At 43.6% G+C, this 17,968-nt stretch overlaps 1 protein-coding gene across 9 annotated transcripts in view; it reads left to right on the plus strand.

The window, feature by feature from the left end:
* The window catches only part of MTCL1 (microtubule crosslinking factor 1), a 119,793-nt gene that overhangs the window by 29,803 nt on the left and 72,022 nt on the right, over positions 1–17,968 (plus strand). The window lies entirely within an intron of this gene.

Below are 17,968 nucleotides of genomic sequence, written 5' to 3' on the forward strand. Positions count from 1 at the left end.
TACAGGTTGGTTAGGTTAAGAAGCATAAAATGAGAGTTTCCAGAAGAGGCGTTTTGGGATGATGGGGCCTCAGAGTGACCTCTGTGCATCAAAGCCGAGGCCCCAGACAATTGAGCCAGAGCATGTAATTGCTCTAGTGAGGTCGCCAATTCACAGTCTTGAGCTGTGTGTTTATGACCGCAGAAGTTGTAAAGGGCAGTGACTGTGCGGCTTCCTGTCCATTAATTACTGTTTTCCTAAAACAAGTCGGAGGCCAGGTTCTAGCATGCGCACACATGACAGTGGCCTTTGCCTGGCTGTGGTTTGTTTTAACCTGCCACTCGTCAAATTCACAGTCTCTAGCCACCCCCAGTTTAGCTGGTTTTCCTCTTCTGTCCTCTTCCCCTTTCACTCACCTAGAGAGCACACCTTTCTAGCTGTCTCGGATGGTGCTGATTGCTGATCGCCTGTGGCTCTGTTCCTCCAGGACAGAGGTGGCAATCTCTCCCTTCCTCCTGCCCACCTCCAGCAGCCTCTGAGCCTCTGCAGGCAGTGGGGAGAAGGCCCAGCATGGGCCTCTGAAACCATGCCCCTCGAGTGCTGGGATTTTGTTGTAGTCACCTGCCCTCAGGATATTAGAACACCTTGGCAGAACACCTTGGCAGGAGAAGGACAGAAGAGGTGAAAGGTGGTTTGCTGGCCCGGGGATCTCCCCCTGCTGGGAGTTCGTCTAGAGGGAGTGGACAGGGGAGTAGATACAGGCAGTGGGGAGAAGCAGGTGGAGCCCCTCTCCCAGCCACAACTGACAGTTTTCTGGGCTCCAGACACAGCACTCAGTGCTCAAAGAGCCTCACCTAGTTCCATCCTTAAGCAACTGGGCAAGCCGGGCGGGGCAGACCCATTTTCAGTGGAGAAAATGGAGCCTCGGTGATGTTAAGTAACTTGCCCTGGGTCACACAGCTTGTAAACAGACAGGATCTTACACCAGTGGTTAACAACTTTATAAGCGACAGAGCCAATACTTTTATTATTATTTTTTAATCAAAATGCCTTTCCCTTTCTGGAAGAGAAGTGGGGCTTATGTGTGAAACGTATAAACATGCCCACTGTTGCACATTAAGGCTGTGTATATGCAAAACAAAGAAACAAAGAGGATAAAGGAGGGAATCCACTGCATTTTTTTAATCCTGTGTCACAGAGTCAGTCTGGCTATGGCCATTTCCATTGATAGACCATATTCCATTGATTGTCATCGATGAAAACGTGTAACATTAAGAGCAAATAACATAAACTGCCAATGAAATCATGACATACCATAGATCATAGCATGCGACCTGAGCTCAGAGATGTTGAAATGCGAAAATGTGTATCTTAAAATCAATGGAATATGACATGTAATACTTTTTTTTTTTTAATGCCCTTGGATAAGCCCTATTATGTCTCATGCCCAAATTACTTCCCACTTGAGTTAGATGCCTAAGGAAACATGAAGGGATTTGAAAACATTCCTGTAAGATTCGGGAAGGCTTTCTTGTAGCTCCTTTTTAGAATAGTCCTATAACCCGCACTGAATACTGCCTGTATTGTAACACTTCATGTTCCTTCCTATGAGGTAGAAAAGTCCTAGGAGGCCAGAGATTCAAAAAGCTTCCTCCTTTACTTTCATCTTAAAAAAACAACAAACAGACGAAACTAAACTTAGTAGAGTGGTTGGCATTCATTAGAGTTTTTGTTTAGTTCTTGCACTAGGCTCTGTTTTGACATTTAGTAGTAAAAAATTTAAACAGAGACAGGGAAGTTTAAAGTTAATGAGTTTTAAGGATGTTTTGAGAAAGCAGTCAGAAGTGGCCTTCGGTGATGTCACTTCTGCCTGTATTTAAAGACTGGACTGGTTGAGAAGGCTTCTGGAGTGTGGACAAAGAAAGGTACCCGGCGCAGACGCCAGTGGGCTGGGCTGCCTGGGGGGCGTGGGGGGTGTTCTTGGAGCTGTCTTCAGAAGCTCACTGATAGCACGCAAAGTGAGCAGAAACCACTGAAGAGGCCAAGCAGGTGCCTAACTCCAGGGCGGCTGGGCTTGGGGGTGTCTGCCTTTATTTGAATCCCCCTTCGTCATCCTCTCAGCTCTGAGGAAATTGGTTGGATTTGAGTCCCATGACGCATAGAGGAGGAAAACAGCCCTCAATACCTTCAAAACTTCTAGAGAATTGGGACCACTCAGTGCTCCATAACCACCTGCAGGACAGAAACTGTGGCTAAATCAGGGACACGGCCCATCCGACTAGTGGGCCCAACCAGTAGGCTGGCTTTCTGTCTGTGGCTTTTTTGGGCCATTTAAGTAAAATAAAGGAAGTGACTTGGGGGAAGTGTTTGCTGCTTTATTATTAGGTGCATAAAAATCTATGATTATTATAACTGGGTAGATTGTTCTTTTGCTATTATTAAATATGTTCTTTATCCCAGTTATTGCTTTTGCTTTATATTCCAATTTGTCTGGTATCACTATTGCTACATCAGCTTTCTTTTAGGTATTTTTTGCTGGTGTAATTTTTCTACTTGTTTTCAGCTTTTCCATGTCATATTTTTAACAGCTGTGTGTGTGTGTGTGTGAGAGAGAGAGAGAGAGAGAGAGAGAAAGAGATAATCTGAGCTTGTCTTAATAGGGTACCTTTATTCCATTTAGAGTATTGTGATTGCACTTGTAGCCAGACTTAATTCTACTGTCCTGTTTTACATTTCCTGCTACTATGGTTTTTCTTCTTTATTCCCCCCACCTTTCTGCCTTCTGTCAAAAACATTGGACTTGTTTTTCATTCCCTCTGTGGGTTTAGAAGTTATATCTTCTCTCTCTTTTTACTGATTCCCTTTGCAAATTTTAATAAACTCTCTTAAAGTGTATTTACCGTTCTCCTAAATGAGACAAGCTCCTTCTGACATTGTGACCTCCAGACACATTTAGGGCCATCCTCCCCACCTTGCTACCCCCAATCTTAAGCTTCCATTTGTTTCTCTTTTAATTGTAAGTACTGGTGTTGATTCACCATTTAGACCAACATTTACCAACCCGAGTTACTACTTTTCTTTCTGGATTCTGTTTCCCTCTTGCTGGAATGCATCTTTTAGTGTTATTTCAGCAAGTGTAAGTAGGAGATCATTTCTAAGAGAGGTCTTTTTATATCTAAAAAATAGCATTATTTTGCCCCTACTCTGAAATAATAATTTAATTTGGTAGACAATTTTAGGTTAACAGTCATTTTGTCTCAGTATTCCTAAAGGCATGAGACCATTATTTTTTGGTATCTATTTCTGGTATCAATTTTTTGGTGTCTATTAGTAGCTCCTTAGCCTATTGTCATTCTTTGTTGGTAACCTGACTTTTCCCTCTGTTTCCTTGTAAGATTTTCTTGTTACTGCTGCAGTTTTACTACGATTAGTGTTGTGAATCCTTCTTGGGACTTTAGTGCACTTTCCTCATTTCTTGTGTTTGGGATCACTTTGAGTCTAATGGCCCATTGTGCTTGGTTCAGAGTGTATTTGCCTGATGTCCAGGTCCAGTTGCCTAGCAATGTCTGTCAAGCGCATATGATGGTGCACAGACCTATAGCAAAAGATTTCAGTCAGAGCTTTTAGAAGTTAAAATCTGTATCCACTAAATATAGGCTTTCTGAGGGGGCCATCATGTCAGTCTGACTGGAGTACATCTGGTCTAAAAAACACAATTTTCACCTTTCTTATTTCTCCTTCAATATTATTCAAGAAGTAGTAGTTTAGTCAATGATGTAATGGCTAATGGCATTTCCCTCCAAAAACATCTTGCCTTGTCTCTCTCATTTCCATACTAGAAGACTTTCCTTTCTCTTGGGCACCCATCTGACTGAGAAGCTTAGGAGCCCATTTTCTGCCTCTGCTGTGGGCTTACTAGTGTAGTTCTTAAAAGATAATTTTAGGGGCTCCTGGGTGGCTCAGTTGGTTAAGCGTCTGACTCTTGACTTCAGCTCAGGTCATGATCTCAGGGTCTTGAGATTGAGCCCTGCGTCGTGCTTGAGCTATGTGTGGAGTCTGCTTAAGATTCTTTCTTTCTCCCTCTCCCCCTTCCCCGCACTCACACGCTCTCTCTCTCAAAAAAAAAAAAAAAAAAATGCACTATCTGCTGTAAGGCAATATTGTCATTCTAATTAATTTACTCTATGTACTAATAATGTCTTTGTATTTATAGGTATCACAGATGTATTTTTATTCCCAGTTTACATATAGTAGGGAATTCAAAGAATGAACAGCTAAGATGATTTTTGTCTTCTCTTGCAAAATTATTTTTTATAGTCTTTTTATACTCTTAATGTGAACCCTTTGGGTTTATAGCATGATTTTTGAGATGATGGTCTTTAATATTTTGAGAAATGTTGGCCAATAAACACAAATAATTAGAAAACTACCTTAAGGGAGATTGTGAAGGTCTAGTTGACCTCATATGATTTGCAGAGAACGAAGACATGGCATTTCTTTTGCTTTCGGAATAGGAAGCAGAGCTGTTTCTTTTGAGATTGCTCTCCCATCCTTCCATGTAATACACAGTTTTGCCCAAGAACTGCCTAGTTAGACTGACCTCGTCTGAGTATAAGGTAGAACACGATGCTTTGGCAGTTGGAAGGGGGAGCTCACAGAGTCCATTTCAGCCAACTTCTACCCTGAATGATTCTGTAGCAGCTCTAATACATAAGTAAACCAGGCTCAACAGAATGAGAAACCACACATAGAACCTTGAGTAGCAGATATTGCATTAAAGTCAGAGTCTACCTAGCTCGTAGAAGACATTATTGAAGTCTGGAAATGGTGTGTTTTTGTGTACATCATATGTTTATCCAAAAAACGTACTCTGAAATGTGAGAGCTAAAGTGTTGGGACAATAAGGGGCAAGCAGGGGCTGTTCCACCAGGAAGCATGTCCCCCAACAGGATTGGAGTATAGGCATGCGCCTGTGCATGGTGGGGGCCAGGCAGTGACAGAAAAGTGTTCCACTAGAAGCATGAATGAGTTTCCCTTAGAAATCCCTATGTGTATTGATGGTGTTTATACGACATCTTATCCTAGATGGGATGCTTTCTCCATATTTCTCCTTATTAAGGATACATATTCCAGAGACCAACATTAGCATCTGTCTTGTATTCAGAGAGGTCAGAGTAATTCAGGAACTGACAAGGTCAGGGAGACCTCCTGACCCCAGGTCCCTGGTCAGAGGGAGGTCTGTGTGCATGTTTAAGGGCCATACAAAGGGTTTTTGTAAATATCTATGATTGTAAAGAGCTGAGAGTAACATTTCTGTTCTCAGGGTTATGAAAACAACTGTTCTCTTCTTAGAAAACATGTTAATGTCTCCTAGAGCCCGTTCTGTTGAATGAGTTTGCAGGCAAAACTGTCTTAGTAGTTGGTTAGTAAAGAAATAGTTGTATGTTGCTTTTTTTACTCACTGAACTTTATCTAGGCTGTTCTTCCACTAACCAAAATCCAATCTGTAGAGTTCTCTTGTGCCTATGCGTACAGGGAAGCAGGAACCTGCTCATGCATGAGAAATCCTTGAGAAATAAAGTAATGGCCATTTTAGGGGAGTGCTTCATTCATGCTTTGGTTTTACTTGCACTTTATAGCTCTTGCAGCAAGTTGATCGATTATTTTATCTCCCATTGGACAGATGCCCTGAAGCCCAAGGAAATTAAAGAACTTAATCTTAGATCATTTATTTAGAAAGCCATCTAGCGGCTGGGCTGTGAGCTTCCTCAGGGCAGGGGCTGTGGTCTTCATTGTTGTATCCACTGGACCAGGGTGGTACCTGGGATGTAGTTGCTCTTATAGTTGGTGAGTAGAGTTGAAGACTGAGCATTAAAACGGATCTTTTGCCTCTAAGTCTTCTCCCCACAGATGCTGTGTTCTCTTCACAAGGCACCCTGGACTATCTCCTTTTCACAGGACGGTGCCAGGGCCCAGAATAGTTAAGTGACATGGTTAAGATTTTTCTTGAGTCCCAGTCGACTGCTCTGGTCTCATGCATGAAGCTACTTGGTTCTGTGAACCTTCTGAAATGGTTTGAGGGTTGTAGAATTTTTGCCTTGAGATGTCTGTCAGGTCTGCAATAATTATATGGGTGGCGATAGCAAATGGCATAACTAAATAAAAGATTATGGGAAAAAAGATTATGGGATGGGAAAAATAAATGGAATAACAGCTACATAGAAAACTCTGAGAGATGAGGGGAGTGAACTCAATGCACACACAAACCAGGAGGGACGTGAGGGGAAATCAGAAAACAGCAATGATTTGCTTTTGTGCCAAGCAGTACAGACTCACACATCAGTTAATGGATGTGGGAAATTTCGATGTGCTTGCTGTTCAGGAGTTTATTACTCAGTGCAGTTGGTGGCCGCCGTCCAGGAGCTCATCAGATCAAGTTAATGGAGAGTTAAATGGCCCTTGGAACAAGCTGGTTGGAGGCAGCTGGAAGCCTGGGCCCATGTTCCATGGCTTGGCCACACTGGGTGGGGAGGGCGTAAGTCTCAGGGAAAGCTATTGGAAACCAGTAAAGCTGTGTCTTCAAGAAGTGCCTGCTTCCCTTGACCCTTGTCCCTATTCCTGCTGCTTTCGTTCCTCCCAGTTGAGCTCGGTCCCTGGGAGCGGCAGCCTGTCTTCTCAGGGGCTCTCCCAGCCTGGACCACGCCTGGCCTCTGAGAGCTGCAAAAACCACTTCTCCACGGGATGCCCAGCCCCAGTTTGGTGGGAGTGTATTGGCAGGTAGGAAGCATACCTGATTTAAAATTGTTTTTATTTGGGGAGAGTTTCAAACATAGCATTTGAGAGAATTGTGTAATGAACCTGCAAATACTCGTCAGCCGGCTTCAACCATTATCAACATTTTGCCCACCTTGTTTTATCTATTCCTTCTTTCATTTTATCCTCCCTGCCTTTATGGTGAGTATTTCAAAGCAAATTCCAAATATCTACACATATTTATATTTAGTACTTCTAAATTGCTTATTTTTCAAACAAAAAATGTGGAGCATATAATAACAAACTCAAGGAGCCCATAATTTATGCATTTCCCCCTAGCAAAGCTCCCAAAACCTTGACGTTGCAGGGAGCAAGTGTAACAACAGCCATAATGCTGTGCATTTTCAGGATGCATATGCAGCTCATCGTCTGTATGCCTCAGACATTTCCTTTGGGGTTGGTAATACAAATCATTAGTATTATTTTTCTACTTAACACAGTTAAGAGTACATCATCTTATTAACTGAAAACTATGTGCGAAATTTGAATGAGTTACTTTGAACTGCTTTGGGTAGAGCCCAGAGCCGAGAAGCCCAGGGTGGAGAAGCTGGAAAAGATACTCTAACCTTGATTCAGGGATATCTTCCTGTTTTTTAGCACAGAACACCATTCTAGCAGTTTTGTAAGGTTTAAAAACAAATTATTAAAAATTATATATCCATATGCAAATTTATAACATCTAAATGAATTCATACATGTAATCACGTATTCCATTACTGGTGTGCTAGTGTTTTCGAATACTCTTTCTTTCTTTGCATGGTTCTCTCCTCCCCAGCACAGTATAGGTGCAGTCCCAAGCATAGTAGGTCAGACAGTATCACAGACTGGCACATGGCCCTTGGAACAAGCTGGCTTGAGGCAGCTGGAAGCCTGGGCCCCTGTTCCATGGCTGGGCCACACTGTGTGGGGAGTGCTTAGGTCTCAGGGAAAGCTACTGAAAACCAGTAAAGCTGTGTAGTGGCTGGGGGAATAGCAAATTACCACGAACAGAGTGGCTTCAAAACAGTGCAGAGTTATTACCTCACGGTACTATAGTTCAGAAGTCTGAAGTTTCATCTCACTGGCTAAACTGAAGGTTTTGCAGGGCTACATTCCTTCCTAGAGGCTTGAAAAGAGAATCCATTTCCTTGCCCTTCTCAGCTTCTGGGCGCATCCACCTTGCTTGGCGCAAACGCTCTTCGTCCATCTTCAAATCCAGCAATGGCAGGAAGAGATTTCTGATTCTCTCTCTTGCCTCCCTTTTTCCATTTTCAAGGTCCCTCTGATTATACTGGGCCCCCACCTGGATAATTCAGGATAATCTTCCTATTTTAAGGTCAGGTGCTTAGCAACCTTAATTACCCTCTGCCATATGGCATAATGCAGTCACAGATCCCCTGGATTAAGGAAGTGCACGTATGGGGAGAGGAGGGGAATTATTCTACCTGCCATAGTAGAGAAACAAAATTGTAGAGCCAGTGAGGTTATAGCGCATTTCTTCCTTCTTGGAGTTGCACAGTTGGGAAACTGAGGCCTGGGGTATAGCATTTGTTATGTACCCCTGGGTATTAAAAGCTCCCAAGTGCTTGTCTAATCTTTGAAGTAGGCATTTTTATATTCCTACTTTAATGATAAGAAAACTTAGGTTCAGAGCGGCTACCAGACCTGCCCTCTGTCGTGTGGCTAGTAAGTGGCAGAGCTGAGATGCTCACCCAGAGTTGTTAGATTTCGTGTGTTTTCTGCTGTCTGCTGGGTATGGGTAGTTGCCTATCAGATCTCCAGTTTCCTGTCTGGTATTCTTTCTCCATTATGCCATTCTGCCAGCTCACATTTTCCTCCAGTGACACAAGTAATAATACGTTTTCCAGAAGTTCCTTTTTGATTTAAGTCATGTTGGTATTTTCAAGCCCTTTTAACTTTTGTAGCTCCTGATTTCCTTCTCTAAGGGACACCATATATTTTTTTTCCATCCTCTCAGAGCATGATTTTTATTGTAAAATATCCAATTCAGACACACCAGAAGATTTATGTGGAAATTCTGAGATAAAAACTTAACCTGGTTCCCGTTCCTCGCTCTGCCTCCTGCCTCTGCTTAGGGCTGAATCCTATATTTCTTTATCTTTCTGTCTTTGTCACATTCCTTCTGTCCGTTTTATTTTTTACTTTAACAGGTCTGGATACTTTTGTTAGAGTGTATAAACTTGAATCTGTATATGTCCCATTTGCACCACGGTGTGATATCTGTCAGGTTGTGTGACTAGCTACAGGCCCCCTTTATTAAAGGCTGGGGCACTCACATACTGTTTTCTGTTCCTTCTGTTTTTTGCAAGGATCAGAGCTGTACTGAAATTCTGTAAGAGAGTTCCTCATTCCCCCACCCAGCCCCATGGTTTCTTGTTCTGATGACAATGAGAAGCCTGTGCAGGGAAAGCCTGGGAGCCTGGAACAGCGTAGCCAAACCACTGAGATGGAGTCTCCATTGATCTTACGACCCATGGGCACTGGCCTGGGCTGCAAAAGGAGGAGAAGAGGAAGGCATCCTTCCTGCCTCCTAATATTTGAGAGGGTTATAAACGTGATCTTAATTTTTTAGAATTTTTGAGAAAATTATGAACTACATTATATATAAGAATAATGCATTTTAAGTGTACATACATATTTTATAGTATATATATACTTTTAAGTGTACATATATACATATATACGTGTATGTACGTAAGTGTACGTATGTTACAAAATTTTTGTATGTAAATTTTATATATATGTACAATTTAAAGCAGAATAGCAAGAAGAATGCCCATCTTAGGCAGTAGAACATTACCATTTGGTTCAAAAATCCACTTATGACTATCTCCTACCCTTGACTCAACATTATCATGAATTGTGTTGATTTTTTCCCTGCTTTTCTTCATTGTTTGCCAACTCTATATGTATCCCAAAGAAGTATAACATTTAGTTTTGCTTATTTTGAACAAGCAAAGGAGGGGGTAGTCCTGTAGATATTCTTCCAGGACATATTGTATCACTTGACAGTATGTTTTTGATAGTCATCTATGCAGATGCATGTCGCTGTAGTTCATGTGTTGTTACTGCTTTTTATTATTCCATTGTCAGTATCTCTTCTCTATGTGTTTTTGGTTGGTTGCTTGTTTCCAGGTTGTTGTGATTACAAAACCATGTTTCTGTGCACATGCCTTGCTGTCTCCTGGTTCCCATGCACTGTAACTTCTCTAATGTGTATTCTTAGGAGTAGGTGTGCTAGGTATAGGGTGTGCACATGTTCATTTGATTTTTTAATTTTTAATTTTTAAATATTTTGGTAACATACATAACATAAAAATGATCATTTTAACAATTTTTAGGTGTACAGTTCAGTGGCATTAAGTTCATATCACATTGTGCAACCATCACCACCATCCATCTTCAGAACATTTTACATCTTGCAAAACTGAAACTCTATCAATTAAACAGTGACTCCCCATTTTGCCTCCCTCCCAGCCCCTGGCAACCACCATTCTACTTTCTGTCTCTATGAAGTTGACTACTCTAGGTTTCTCCTATAAGTGGAATTGTACAGTATCTGTCCTTTTATATCTGGCTTATTTTACAGAGCATAATGTCCTCAAGGTTCATCCATGTTCTAACATGTATCAGAATTTCATTCCCTGTTAAGGCTAAAAAATATCCCATGGTATGTGTATACCACATTCTGTTTATCCGTTCATCTGACAGACACTTGGGTTGCTTCTACTTCTTGACTATTGTGAATAATATTGCCATGAACATGGGTGTACAAATATCTATTCAAGTCCCACTTTGAATTCTGTGGAATTTCTGGATCATATGGTAATCCTAATTTTTTAAAAAGATTTATTTATTTTAGAGAGACGGGGCAGGGGTGGGGCGGAGGGAGAAGGAGAGGGAGTCCCAAGCAGACTCCCTGCTGAGTGCGGAGCCCAACACTGGGCTCGATCTCACAACCCCAAGATGCTGACCTGAGCTGAAACCAAGAGTTGATCGCCCAACCAACTGCCACCCAGGCGCCCAGAGTAATTCTATTTTTAATGTTTTTAGGAACCAATGTTCTTTTTTTCTACAATGGCTGCACCATTTTACATTCCCATCAGCAGTGCCCAAGAATTCTGATTTCTAGATGTCCTTATCAACAATTGTTATTTTGTAATTTTATAGTATCCATCCTAATGGATATGAAGAGATATCTCATTGTGGTTTTGACTTGCATTTCCCTAGTGACTGGTGATGGCCATTTCTATGTCTTCTTTGGACAAATATCTATTCAAGTCCTTTGCGTAAATTCAGTTTTACCAGCTAATGCCAAATGGTTTATCAAAGTGGTTGTAACAACTTGTCTGTCACTAGCAGTTTATGAAAATTTTTTTTGTTTTTATATCCATGCCAACTCTTGCATGGTCAGACTTAAAATTTTTGCCAGTCTTCCAAATGAAATGACATATGGTTTTAGTTTGCAGATGCTGCAAATTGTCTTCTGGTTTGTGGTGTATCTTTTTTTCACCTTTTTATAATCTCTCTTTTTTTTAATTGAAGGATAGTTGATATACAACATTATATTCATTTCAGGCATACAACAGAGTGATTCAGCAATTCTATACATTATGCAATGCTCACCGCAATGTGTAGTTAGTAACTTTTGAACAGAAGTTTACATTTTCGGGACACCTGTGTGGCTCAGTCATTAAGTGTCTGCCTTCGGCTCAGGTCATAATCCCAGGGTCCTGGGATCGAGCCCCGCATCGGGCTCCCTGCTCAGCGGGAAGCCTGCTTCTCCCTCTCCCACTCCCCCTGCTTGTGTTCCTTCTCTCGCTTTGTCTCTGTCAAATAAATAAATAAAATCTTAAAAAAAAAAGTTTGCATTTTCATGTGGTTAAAATTTATCAGTCTTTTTCTTCATGGCACATACCCCAAAGTCATGAACATATTTTCCTATAATGTTATAGGTGTGCCAACTTTCACAATTAAGTTCTTGACCCAAATGGGATTTATCTTCTGTGGTAGGGTGTGAGTGAGGGAGCCTTTTTTGTTTGCCCCTCCATGGGCGACCAGTTGTTCTAGCCCCTTTTGTTGAATTGTTTCTTAGAGTAGTCAGTCTCAATTTAGAGTGGGACGTGTCCCAGAGTCATCAGGGAGCTTTTGCAAACTGCACACATTCCCATTCTGACAACTGAATCCTCAACAGGTGTGTATGTGTGTGAATGCTTGTGAAAAACACAAGCAGACTCTTGACTTTTCTGTTCCTCCCCGAGAACCACCGCCACGGAGGGGGAATATTTTACACATTTACGGGTTGCAAAAGGCTGGTGTACTACATGGTTCTGTTCATCAGAATAGCCCTTTAGCTCTGTGTAGAGGTAACTGGGTCAGATCTGGCCCTCTCAGGGTCGGATCTGGCAACGCTGTCTTGTATTATATATACTTTTGCATGTCTGTGTTCTGAAGAAATAAGGAGAGGTGGTCAGCAAGTTTATCCCAGGCAATGTGATATGGCTGTAATGAAACACCACACTGTGCAAAACTAAAAGGGTGACATTGTTGGTTTTCCCAGGACAGATTTTTTTAAATTTTAACTTTTTAATTCAGGTATAATTAACATACAGTGTTGTATTAGTTTCAAGTGTACAGTATAGTGATTCAGCACTTCTCTTCATTACTCAGTGCTCATCATGATCAATGTGCCGTTAATCCCCTTTATCTGTTTCACCCATTGGCAAGTGTTTTCTTGACCTCTTCCTCCCTCTTTCTCCCCACCATGTCTGCATTGGAGATGATGTTTTCTGGGAGGCTGGCATTTTCTTTTCTAATTGGGGTCATTCATGCCTACCTAGCCAGGTTGTTGTGAGGACTTGAGGTGTCATATCTGGATTGCCTAGGATATATGCATGGGCTATCACTGCTGTTATCAGAGTTGTTATTTGGGGGGCCCCATGCAATTTTAATCCTGAAAAACCTGGAGATGTTAAAGCAAGTGCTTTTCCACACACTTACCCTGTTTAGAGTAAAAATAAGGTTGGGAATAAACTGGTGGTTTTACTTCTCATGAGGAAGCTTTTTCTCAGGGTATCTGCACTTTTCGTGTCTCCAGATCCTGCTGGAAAGTTCTCATGCTCATTCCCCGAAGAGTGGAGTCTTCGTTGTGGCCGAACCCAGAGCCCCTGTAGTGATGGGTGTGGGTTATTGATGTGGGATGAGTACACAGATAATTATCTCATTATCCAATAGTAATGAATAAATACCTGAGGATTGGGTGTACCTTCAATGGGATTCTTTTTTAATTGGGCTGACTTCTCTGGGCTTCCCATGGGAAGCATCTGTCCTAATGAGACTTACTGTAAATGCAAAAAGGGGTATTTTTCTGCTCTCAGAGAAAGGAGACAAAAGTTGATGGACAGGGGGGCCAGTTTAAGGTTTAGCTTGGAGATATGGACTTGCTAGTTTCCTTCTCTCCACTAACCCTGGGCCTTGTCACTAGGGGCCCGTGTGTAATCACAAAGCTTGGTGTTCCCAAGCATCCATAATGGCCTGTCTTTTTGTGGTAGCAATCTGAGAGGGTGGCCAGCCTCCTGCAGTGACTAGGTCCAGAGCCTTCCCTACCGGGCCCCTGGTGCTGACCAGTGCCCCCCACCCCGGGTACTACTGCGTTCCCTGAGCTGCCATCACAAAGTGCCACAAATTGGGCATCTTAAAAACTAGAAACGTCTTCTCTCACAGATCTAGAGTCTGGAAGTCTGACATCAGGTGTTGCAAGGGCCGTACTCTCTCTGCAGGCTCTAGAGGAGAATCCGTTCCAGGCCTCCCTCTTCATATCTCGTGTTCCTGGGCATTCCTGGACTCGTAGCTACCGAACTACAATCTCAGCCTCTGATGTTACCAGGGCACCTTCCCTCTGTGTGTCTGTCTCTGTCTCTTCTCCTCTTCTGACAAGGACATCAGTCATACTGGATTAAGGCCCAGCCTACTCCAGATGAATGCATCTTAACTCGATTATACCTGTAAAGACCCTATTTCTAACTAAGGGCACATTCACAGGCAGTGGGGGTTAGGACTTCAACGTATCTTTTTGGGCAACAGGCACAGAAATGGAGAGTAAGCCCTTAGAAATTCTTGTGGCACTTTCACACTGACCTGACATCCAGGCTCAGAGGCAGCGGGCTTACATTTTCTATTTTTTTTTTTTTCAGTAATTCATTGTACCGTATTTTTCTTAAATCACCTCTGCAGAGATAGCTTGGGCAGCATTGTCCTGGCTCTCTGTTCCTCACCGCCTCTCCCTCCGGTACCCCTCCTGAGGTCCTGCTGAGAGAGAGGCCTCCCTCAGGTTGCCAGGAGAGCCAGTTGGACGTCATCCACACACCAGCTCCCCTTCCTCACTTCCTTGTCGTGGTGGTGGCACCATTGGCCTTCAGTTCCCAAAGAGTCCTCAGAACCCCAGGGCCCATTGTTCTGCCCCTTCTGTTCCATTCTCTGAGTCTCCCACCCAAACTGTTGCAGTAGTCCTGTGAGGGCCCCCTGCTTGGTCCCGCCCCTCCACTCAGCTCTGCAGAGTTCCCACGTCAGTCACTTCCGGGCTCAGAAATCACTGGGGACTTGCTTTCTGGCAAGTGAAGTGAACTTCTTACCCTGGCATTAGGCTCCCTTGGTCTGAGTTTTTCCCACCCTTGTCTTCCACCCTATTCCCAAGAGCCCTCATGACCATACTCTGACACGTGTCGCACACCCCCTGCATAAGCCTGCTTTGGGGCTACGGCTCGCATAGTTGGCTACCTCCGTGGGACCCTCTCCCCTCCAGGCCCTCCCCGTGGAGGCTTCTGGATCCCAGCTGGAAGTGAGTGCTCTCTCTTCTGGGACCTCGAGCACTCATCACATTCTGTCCTGTCTTGTTCTTCTTTGGGCATCGGTCTCAACATCTCTGCTCAACTCTAAGCTCCTTGAAGGCAGGCACTGTCTTATTCATTTCTATCTCTATCGCAGTGGAGTATGATTTAACACATAGTAAACCTCTAAAGAGTATTTGCTGAATGCATGCATGCCCGAACAAATGAATGACTGGTGCACGCTTCCGAGAGCACTGCAGCTGAGGCCAGTCTGTGTGGGGGTGAGGGCCCTCGGCATGGCACCCCCAAGCAGGCAGGTCCCAGCTCCTCTGTCTTCCAGCTGAGAACACAGGACCTTCTTGGCATCATCATCAGATACACTGTTGGCTCAGACACAGTAACTTGAGAGCACATAATTTTTTTTTGGAACTAGGAACATTTCTGCTAAGTCCCATAAGATTACCCATGGTTTCTGGTTGCTTTTTATTGACAATTAGTGAAATATTTTGTGACTTTGGTACTATATATAATGAGTACTGTAAACCCCCATTTGGAGAAAATATTAGACAGAAATCTCAACAAACTTAATGAAACCAATTTAGAACTAAGAAAGAAAACTAGTCGGTGGAAACTCATAACAGGATGAATGATAACTCAGAGCAACAGAAAAATAGCACTGATTCGCATTTTCAGATGCTAAGGTATGAGATATATACCTTATATATGTATTTTAATATAAATATAAGATACACACAAATATATAATACATATATTTCTGTTAGAGCGGCGGAAGTTTATTGATATGTTGGTACAGATTCTTCAGAATTTTTTTCTTTTTTTTTTACATTAGTGCAGGGTCAGGCACCTCTGTCTTTGGGACAGAATCACCAGACTGAGTGCAAGACTTTGATGATGAGGGAAGCCCCACGGTTTGTAAATGGGGACCAACATGAGATCCTTGCATCTTGCAGCCAGACGTCCTAGATGATTGCAGTTCCTTCTCAGGGCTTGTCATAGTCACTTAAGTTTCGGTCCCTTCAAAGCACTTTCTCATGCACAAGGACAGGTGAAGCGTCCTCCGTTGGCCCCACTAGCATGTGATGCCACCCTCACAATGTCATGCTTCATCTCTACTTTTAGTTCTGTTATGAATGGAGACCCTGGACTTGCCTCAGATGACCTGAGATATTTGGCCACTTATTTGTTTGGCAGCAGCAAAAGATGGAGCTTTTGATCAGCCAGCAGCGTTTTCCATTTCCGGGGCATTCTTCCCGCACAGTGTCCCCAAACTTAGTTCATAAAGGCATTGAGGAGCAATGAGAAAATAGCAAGGGCAGTGGCCTGAGCCGTGGCCCCCAGCAGTAATGAAGTTGCATCACAGTAAGGAAGCACTGGGAGGAGAAGCAGAGAGTTAGACTGCGTGGGACTGCAAGGGACGCGGCGCGTGGAGCAGCTGGAGGTGAGACCGGGCAGGTCAGGCTGGCCAAGGACAGACCACGTGAATCTATTGTCTGGGCTCTGAGGGTAGGATGTTATTCTCAAGGCAGTGGGGTGCCACAGGAGGACTTCCAGAGGGACCTGCCACTCTCAGAACCATTCCTTGGCAGATCACTGGCAGCGGAGTGATGACACAGTGACGCAGGAAGAGAGACACCAGCTAGGAGGCTGTGTGCAGTGATCTAAATGGAAAGAGCAGTCTGAGCCAGGCAGGTACTGTGGCAACAGGTCTGTGAGCCAGTAAGGGCTTTTGCCACCTGCTGAATACTTGTGGGAACAATGTCTTCCACTAGAACTCAGTGTGTGGTGCTGTCAAGCCCAAGCCAGGCACCACTCAGACGTCGGATCCTCCTGTCACTTCGTGACTAGGTGACGGTGGCAGGTTGCTTGAGTTTCTGAACTGCAGTGTCGACAACCATAAAATAGAGACAGTAGCACCAACCTCAGAAGAGTGTTCTGATGTTTAAATGGGATAAAGATTTGCTGACATAAAAATACATTTTGAATTTGTTTCTGGTAATCCATAGGGAATATTAAAGTTGTCAGCTGGTTGGCTAAATGCATCTGGCTGCCAAAGCAAGATGGGTCCGGAGCGAACCCTCCTCATGGGCGGGGCCCTGCTGGCCACTTTTTGTGTTCCTGGCTGTGGGCTGGTGTCCAGCACTGGGCAGCGTGTGCTTGTGTCCTGGCTGGCTGGCTGGGTGAGGAAGGAACTGTCTCTCCTCTCATCAGACAGAGGGCAGGGAGGAGCTCTAGAATGCCACTGGTTCTTCCTTGGGGTCACCAAGTTGGACCCCAGATGAATTAATTCAGAGGACAAGGTTCTGCAAAAGTCTTGAGTACATTTTTTTTTCTAGGTGTGGGAGGAGTTGTAACGAGATTATTAGCATGCTTTCTGAATGCATTGCAGCTAGAATCAGATTATCCATCTGACTTGAGGGAGTTCCTGGCTAATTAGAGTACTTTATCTTCATTACAGTGAAGCGACTTGCCTGTAAAACTTAATTTATTTCAGGGAGTCACGAGGGTCACCTGTGGCTCTGCTGGGGTTGAAGCCTACAGAGCCACCTTCTGTTTATCTGTTGATATATTAGACATGCAGTGTGAGAAGGTGATGGGGAGGATGGTGAGCAGCTGTGGGGGAGTGGGTCCCCATGCCGTGCCTCAGGGTTGCATAGGCGGATGCTCTGGGTACCAGACACAAAGCAGGACAAGTGGGTGTGGACATGTGACTGAGCGTTTCCCTGCTCCACGTGCATGTCTCTCAGCACATGGCGTGTGTGTGTGTCTGGATTCTATCAAGAAGAAAATATTTCTGCAAAAGAGAGGTTTGTAAGGCTCAAGCCGCTGTTGACTGTGCACTTTGACTCAAATGTTTATAAGGAATTTTGCACATGTTTGGACATAGCTTGTGTGTGTTCTGTCAAAAGAAAGCTCCAGAAGGGTAGTCCACCAGCCCCTTGGTTCTCTGTTTTAAGTTTTGTGTGCAGAGACATTAAACACATATCTTTCAGTGACCACCCAGGAGTGTAATACGATATTTTATCTGTGCTTCTGGGGAGACTGGTCCTGCTGCTACTACTGTTCTGGGCTGTGCTCAAAAGTTGGCCATCTCAGTCCTTCCAGAATAGGTGGATGGTGTTTTGTAACAAGGTAACTTAAATTTTGTGTCATAATTTCTCACTGCAGTGCTGTTTTTGATGCTCATTTCCTGTAGATGAACACTAAAAACCATCATTTTTTGTTCTTGGGGGGTTTTGCTGCGTGCCCTTAAACAGTCGAGAAGACCCAGGGCAAACTTTCTCATTGTTCTGGATCCCACAGATCCAGCGCAGGCTGGGGTAGGTGTTGAG

This window comes from Leptonychotes weddellii, chromosome 13 (genome assembly GCF_054177405.1).
Source record: "Leptonychotes weddellii isolate Sample4059 chromosome 13, ASM5417740v2, whole genome shotgun sequence".
Lineage (NCBI taxonomy): Eukaryota > Metazoa > Chordata > Mammalia > Carnivora > Phocidae > Leptonychotes > Leptonychotes weddellii.